Source organism: Perognathus longimembris, chromosome 6 (genome assembly GCF_023159225.1).
Source record: "Perognathus longimembris pacificus isolate PPM17 chromosome 6, ASM2315922v1, whole genome shotgun sequence".
In the NCBI taxonomy this organism is placed as follows: domain Eukaryota; kingdom Metazoa; phylum Chordata; class Mammalia; order Rodentia; family Heteromyidae; genus Perognathus; species Perognathus longimembris.
Window position 1 is genome coordinate 26,499,042 of NC_063166.1, and position 7,717 is coordinate 26,506,758.

Below are 7,717 nucleotides of genomic sequence, written 5' to 3' on the forward strand. Positions count from 1 at the left end.
GTACCACAGAAACTTGCTCAGGCCCTACAACAATACTGGCTTTGGAACTACATTACATAACTACCATGTTAATTCCACATGATGTTAAACTATGTTAAGAGCTTAACAAGGAAAAACATACTTGTGCCTACCTTACATGTGGTATTAGAAATGAGTAAAACACAGTTGCTATTCTTAGAAAATTTTTGTCTAAGTATTTTTAACACCTTCTATAAACTCTTTAAAAACTAACAATGGGGGGCTGGGAATATGGCCTAATGGTAAAGTGTTCGCCTCGTATACATGAAGCCCTGGGTTCAATTCCTTAGCACTACATATATAGAAAAAAGCTGGAAGTGGTGCTGTGGCTCAAGAGGTAGAGTGCTAGCCTTGAGCAAAAAGAAGCCAGGGACAGTGCTCAGGCCCTGAGTCAATGCCCTAGGACTGGCAACAAAACAAAACAAACAAATAAAAACTAACAAATGTTTTGCTGAAAAAGAGAGAGAAAAAATTAACGAAGGCTCTGTTGGAAAAGAAGAAGCAAGAATCATCACTTAGCTGTATGCTCATGGCTCACACCTGTAATCCTTACTACTAAGGAGGCTGAGATCTGAAGATTGCAGTTCGTGGTTCAAAGCCAGCCTGGACAGGAAAGCCCATGAGACTCTTATCTCCAATAAATAACCAAAAGGCTGGAAGTGAAATTGTGACTCAAGTGAAAGAGCACCAGCCATGAGAGGAAAAAGCTAAGGGCAGTGCCCAGGTTTCAAGTTCAAGTCCTAGTACTAGCACATACATAAACACACATAGAAATACTTTAGCAAAAAGTTAACAATAGCCAAGGAAAGAATAGGTGATCCAGACTGACTTTAAAGAGTCCATAAGACAAGGTAAGTGTCAGACATTTCCAGGACACAGGCACTACAGGAAACAGGTGCTCTCTTTATATGTGAGTCCACATCAGACATGGAAGACATTTTTCTAAATCAGTCCACTCTACAGTCTGTGGACAGATAAGAATACTGGTACATGTCACAATATGATATGTATGTAAGTATCATGTTCCCTGACTTGTTTTACTCCTGTCTGTTAAAAATATAGAAAAAAAATATAAGAAAACCACCAAGCATAACAATGTGTTTTTATTTCTACACTTAGTTCTTAGTTCATATCCCTGAAAAGAAAATATAGCGTGCTACATTACTTGGCATATGTCAGGGTTTTTAGCCCCCCACACTCCCCTGACTGGTGGGAGAGATGGGGAAGGCAAGCCCCGACTGGATTAGCCAAGAAAGGAAAGGGTTGACAGACCGCCCTCACCCAGCCCTCCCTTATCGGAGGACAATCAGACGCGTCTGGGAGCTAAGTCAGTGCAAAGTCTCGTTTACTGAGGTAGATTCCACCATTAAATAAGGCACAGGAACCAATCAGGTCAAAGATCGGCAGGAAGGGGAGGAGTGTACGTGCACCTATCTAGGGACTGTGAAGGGAGGCCTGAGCTATCCGTCAAGGGTGAAGGGCCAAAGGACCAATCCTAAGAGGCGGCCCACAGGACCACCTCCGGGTTCACCATCAGGTGCCATCTTAGCCACACGTAGTCCCAAGGCTGGGAGGCAGGGCCAGCTAGAACCGCCTTTCCAGGTTCCCGCATAATAGCCACATGTGACCCCAGCTAGTTGCCTCTTTCTGATGTAACATGCCCTGGCATGTCCCACATCCATACAGCTGGCATTTTGACATATTTTGTGTACTTTGGGGTTGATGTAGGAGACAGATCTTATCTGTTTCTTCATTGGTACAATAAGGACAAGAACAGTACCTAGCTTACAGGGTTCTTCTGAGGGTTAAATGAATTAATATCTATAATATCTTGCCCACAGGAAGCCCTAGTAAAGAGACTGATTGGCTGATGGATTAAAAGAAAAAGATAGAAATCAAAATGATTATAATCAGGAAAACAATACACAGCAAGAAAAAGGGCCAGTGTACCATATAGAAGCCTTTTACTACAGATTTCTCATTCAAGAACTTGAGTAAACATCTGTTCTTCTGTGTGCCTGACACATCAGACTGTGATCAAATTGCATAAAATGGAATGACTATAGAAGAGAGGAAGATGGGTCACAACAAAATGATACTCAAAACAGCTCCTCAGGCAAATACAATGTTAGACATTGTTGTATTGTATAGTTCCATTACAGTCTTGATTATCCAAATCAATTGGATTACCTTACTCACTTGGGAAAACTTTTGTTCTCATTCCTTAATTTGTGGTTTAAGATAATCAACACTGGGCTTAAGATGAATGTCAGCAGCTCACACCTATAATCCCAGCTACTTGGGAGGATGAGACTGGAAGGATGGTGGTTTGAAGACAGACAATCAAAAAAGTTCACAAGACTCTCTCAGAAGAGCTGAATAAAGTGACATACATCTCTTATCCCTACCACAGAGGAAGCATAACCTACATGGATTGAGCCCTGGCATTCACCCAGGCAGGGAGACTATCTCAAAAATAATCAGCAAATGCCCAGAAGTGGGGTTTTTACCCAAAGGATCACAAACAAGGTCATACTAAAGCTACCAGCACAACAATGTTCATAGCAGCATTATTTGCCATAGTTAAAATATGAAACCAACCCAGATGCCCCTCAGTAAACGAATGGATCAAGAAATTGTGGTACATATACACAATGGAATTCTATGCTTCTATCAGAAAGAATGACACTGCCCCATTCATAAGAAAATGGAAAGACTTGGAAAAAATAATACTAAGTGAAGTGAGCCAGCCCCAAAGAAACAGACTCTATGGTTTTCCTCATTGGTAATAATTAGCGTATGCCTAGAATAGTCCTAGCAGATGACCACAATAGCTATGTACATATGATCACATAAGATGACGCTAAGCGAAATGATCTGCAAAATGTGGAAACAAGTGGTTTATCATTGATGTTGTTTTTAATGTACTTTGTGAAATTATTTCTTTTTTTCTTCTGTTCATTTGCACTATGATTTAGCCCCTGTTGTAAGTGTATTTGATTCTGGTACCTTGGGTATTTTATACATGTTTGTCTGAATTTGGGAAGGGAAAGGGAACATTAAAATGGTGAGACAAAGAGTAAAAGGTGAACTAATGCAACAGCAATACTTATAAGACAATATATTGTAAAATAACTGTACACCTTGGGGGGATGAGAGGATTGGGGAGGAGGGAAGGTGGGAGAAAAATGAGGGAAGGGTATAACAAGTGGGATAAGAAATGTATTCACTGCTTAACATATATAACTGTAACCCCTCTGTATATCACTTTGACAATAAATTATTTAAAACCAGCAAAAATTGGGGCTAAAAGAAATGTACTCTTTACCTGACTTATATAACTGAAACCCCTCTGCACATCACCTTTATAATAACAATAATATTTTTAATTAGGGCTGTAGGCATGGTTCAGTGGTAAGACCATGTGCCCAAGCAAGTATGAAGACCCAAATCCAACCCTAGTACTGCAAAGGGCACTTAAACCAAAATGCCAGGAGTCACTTTTTAAGCTGAGAGTGAAGGTGAGTGTTAGCAACCAGGACCTGTGTCCTTACTGTCAAAGGAACCAGGCTAGGAAAGCTACTACTTGGTAAACAGACCAAAGTAAACTGAGAGTCTGGACTAGAAGACATTAAAGACAGGATTGAATCATCAGAATCTCCTCTGCCTGCCCCTGTACCACTGTGCCCCAGGGGCTCTCAGTGTGTACTAATCTCCCTTTTTAACACCCTTTAACTCACTAATACCACTTTCCAGTCCTTCCTTTTTCCCTTGGAACTGATGACAAGGTAATGTGCAGGAATCTAGTACAATAAACTTAGGAAAAAGCAGTGGTCAGTCACCTCATGGAGTCCCAGTTTCCTACTCACCATACCATTGCTGTAAAAGTCCAAAATGCAACATGTAAGAATTATAATAATGGAGAGGGAGCTTAATACATACCATTAAAAGCTAAGTTTTTAACATTTTTCTGGTTGAATTACAAATTAAACCACACTTTTTAAAATAACTTCTAGAGATATCAACTTTTTTTTAAGCATTATGGAAATTAACTGGTAACTTTTTCCCTAAAAAGCATGGGGAAGTGGGCAAGAAGCTATGAACTATACCAGAGGAGAAACTTTGGTTTTAGTGCATAATGAGTTATACAAAAAAAAGGGGGGGGGTGAGACACTGCTGGCTCATGCCTGTAATCCTACCTGCTCAGGAAGCTAAGATCTGAGGAACACAGTTTAAAGCCAGCCTGGGCAGAAAAGTCTATGAGACTCATCTCCAATTAACCAGCAGAAAACTGGAAGTAGAGCTGTAGCTCAAAGTGGTAGAGTGCTGGCCTTAAGCAAAAGAGCTCAGGGACAGTGGCCAGGCCCCCAGTTCAAGCACAACAGGAAAAAAAAATGGGGGGAGGAATTATAACCATAGTTAAAAACAAGCAATTCTTTAACCTAAGAGCACAGATGACCACCCTTACATCACATGGAATATAGGGAAGGAAATACTTGGCAAGTATTCATTGATAGATGTCCAAACTATGCCATAAACTGCTACAAATAACCAGCAGATAATGGAATCGATTATTTACCTTGAGCTATGCTTCTATCACTCAAATATAAATGAAAACATTTCCCCAAGCACTTGTGGCTTACAAAATAGCTTAAAGACATCTTGTCTTCACTTTAATTGAAAGCACAAAAGAAATGGAACATGCCCACAATAGTCCCTCATTCTCCATCAATCATTATTAATAATCCATGCCATTAAACACCACTTCCTGTCCCCCTGGCCTTGTGTCTCAATGACTTTTCTCAGCACAGTTGTTAGATCGATACCCAGGGTGCACACCAGGTCAGTTAACAAAACCTTACATTTACAGCATTTTCCTGTGGTCCTGGGGTCTCAAGTCTTCAGTGATCAATTGTAACCTAAGTGTTTTGGTAATGAAGAAATCATTAGAAAACTATCACCCTCCATCAGCGTGCTTTTAATACATGCTACTGCACATTGCACTCAATGCTAAATTACCAACCAGTAATCATGTTATCACGGTCCAAGTAGAAATTGCAAGAGAATGTTGACCCAGAAACAGCAAATAGAGGCTTCCGTGGCTTTAGGCTGCCCAGGCAGGCTTATATGACTTTCAACGGCACAAATAGAATGTTAATCCGAAATTAAAGGAGCCCGTTTCTTGGCTTGCTTTTTTATCTTTTGGATAAACTTGATAAATTTAAATTACAGAATTCCTTCACACAGAACAAAGACTGTGGTGACAAATATTAGACCAGTTTTTACAACTACTACCACAAACCAGCACCCAGGACCAGTTTTACTTCATAAAATTAGGTGTCTTAAGCCTGGAGCTACAGGGAAAGACTGGTGCTCCTGTGAAAATTGGGGAGAGGTCTGTTACACTTGGATGTACTTGGATGTGTGCTTGCTCTTTTCCCACCCCATCCCAAGCTGAATAACCTAGGCCTGGGTACAAGGCACCTCGGTCCACTTGCATTTCCTGAGGAGATATTGTGGATACTATTACATCGTTTGTTTTTTCTTTTTTTTAATCATCTGGTTTAAGCACATACAGCAGGATGCTAGTAATACATATAAACATGCCAGATTCTAGAATCCACTGCGCTGACACAGCTTCAGACCATGCTTTTATAATTAAACCATCACAACAAATCAGAGTGTGCAATACAGGACTGTTTATTTCTGTTTGCTGACTTTATAAAGTTTTTGGCAGAAAAAAAATGGCACAGCTTTCAAACTACATTGAATCTTGTCCCTAAGTAAACTGGAAGCCGAGACAAAAAGTCCCTGTTGGGCTACATTTACCCTGACGATCTTCAGTACCCACACCCAGAACCACCCATAACTGCCTAGAACTTGAGGTATGGCTTCTGAGTCCTTGAATGTGAGTGACAGATTTGCTAACATACATCTGCATAAATCTGTATGCTTGGCACCTTTAAAAGAACCCCAAGTAATTTATTTATAGCACAAAACATGAAGCTACATTCTGAGCCTCTACAGTGGTGCCTAGGGTTCACTATTCTGATAGCCTTTAGAGCTTAGCAGAAAAATGCTTATTTTGTCTCCTGGCTATCTTCTCAAAACAGATCTACTTCATTTCAATCAATGTACCATTTCATTACCCTCATCAAAGAGTATTTAGCAGAGCATCTGTGAATCACTGCAGGTAGAATTCAGTTTAAAAACAAACCCAACTGTGAAATAACCTGCACAAGATTGCAAAGTAAATTATTTCATTTCTAATACAATCTCCTACGGAAATGGCATTACTTAAAATTTTGGGCAAAGATGAGTAGACATCAACAAGCTATCAGGTGTGGAAATCCCAAAAGAAGGAAAAAGAATAGAATACTAGGTAATGACACCATGCCAACACCTCAAGTAGTTGGAATAATACCCAGGATCCTAATGATCTGAACTGCAAAGTGATCAGCAGTGAGTTTTATCGACCACTTCCTAACAAAAGCTTGCCTTTTCCCTTTCTATCATAGGCGTCATTTTTCCAAGTTGGGTGTGCTTGCTATGTAATCAGTGGGTTCATTTAGCAGTTATCAACAGGACGCCTCTGCCCAATTAATACAAATACTATGAGCATATGTACTTCTTCTGAATTGATCGACTCTATTTCTGGAAAAATAATTGCCTTTCTGTCTTTCACACGCAAGTACCTCCTCCTCCCCCACCCCACCCCCCAAAAAATCAAATCATGTCTTCACAATCAGAATTTCAATGTCTTCTCAGTGTGCAACAAGCTAAGTGCCGGGAGGCGACGGCCAGCGCGGGGTCGAGAGGGGATGCGGTGCCCACAACTTGGGCAATTCCCTATCCGGATGCCCAGCGCGCTTGGCAACCGCGCTCTTCAGGCAGCGATGCCGCCGCCGCCCGGCCGCCCGCCCCCGGGGGCGCTCCGGATGGATGGCTTCCTCGCGTGAACACCGCCAGGCACTCCTCCTGTTCCTGGAAGCACGGACGCAGTCCTTCCCGAAACGACGGCACCGACGAGGCCCGCCGAGTGATCGCACCCACAAAGTGAAGGTGAGGCTTTCCCAGGCGGGCTGACTGCAAGCGGGGAAACGGGCTTCCTTCCCCACCGCCCGGCTACAGGTGCAACGACGCCCGCCCGAGACACCCGGTCCTCCCTTCCCGCCCGGAACCCGACAGAACTTCCCAAGCCACGGGAAAGCGCCCACCAAAAAAAAAAAAAAAATCATCTCATTTACTCCGTGCCCCCCCCCCGTCCCCAAGGCCCGGGCGTGCAAACGCCCAAATCCTGGGGGGAAAGGTCCCCTACCTGGTTTCTTTCCCAAACACCAGAGAGAGAGGGAGGGAGGGAGAGAGGAGATGGATGCACGGTGCAGTCGGTCGGTCGCCACCGCTCGGCGCACCCCGAAACTTCTTGGGGGTGCAGGCGGCGGTGGCGCGAAGCAGGGGTTGCGCCCCGCGACCCGGCGCGGCCAAGTTCGCAGCCCGGGAGTTGGGCGCGCGGGCGGCGGGCGGCGCCCCAGGCTGCGGGGAGCGGAGGCGGCTCCCGGGGAGGCCGCGGCGACGGCGTCGAGGGCGGCCGCGGGCCGTTTCCCGGCGTGGCCGAGCCCCCACGGGCACCGAGGTGCAGCCAGGCCCCCGCGCACCCACGCTCTCCGCGGCGGATCGACCCCTCCTGGGCGCCCCGGGC

At 43.8% G+C, this 7,717-nt stretch overlaps 1 protein-coding gene across 1 annotated transcript in view; it reads right to left on the reverse strand.

Moving 5' to 3' along the window:
* Window positions 1-7,439, reverse strand: part of Rnf182 (ring finger protein 182) — a 47,703-nt gene extending 40,264 nt beyond the window's left edge. Inside the window, exon 1 of the mRNA XM_048348442.1 lies at window positions 7,337-7,439. The gene's annotated coding sequence lies outside the window, so the exon portion shown is untranslated. The remainder of the gene's footprint in view (window positions 1-7,336) is intronic.
* Window positions 7,440-7,717: the final 278 nt, after the last annotated feature.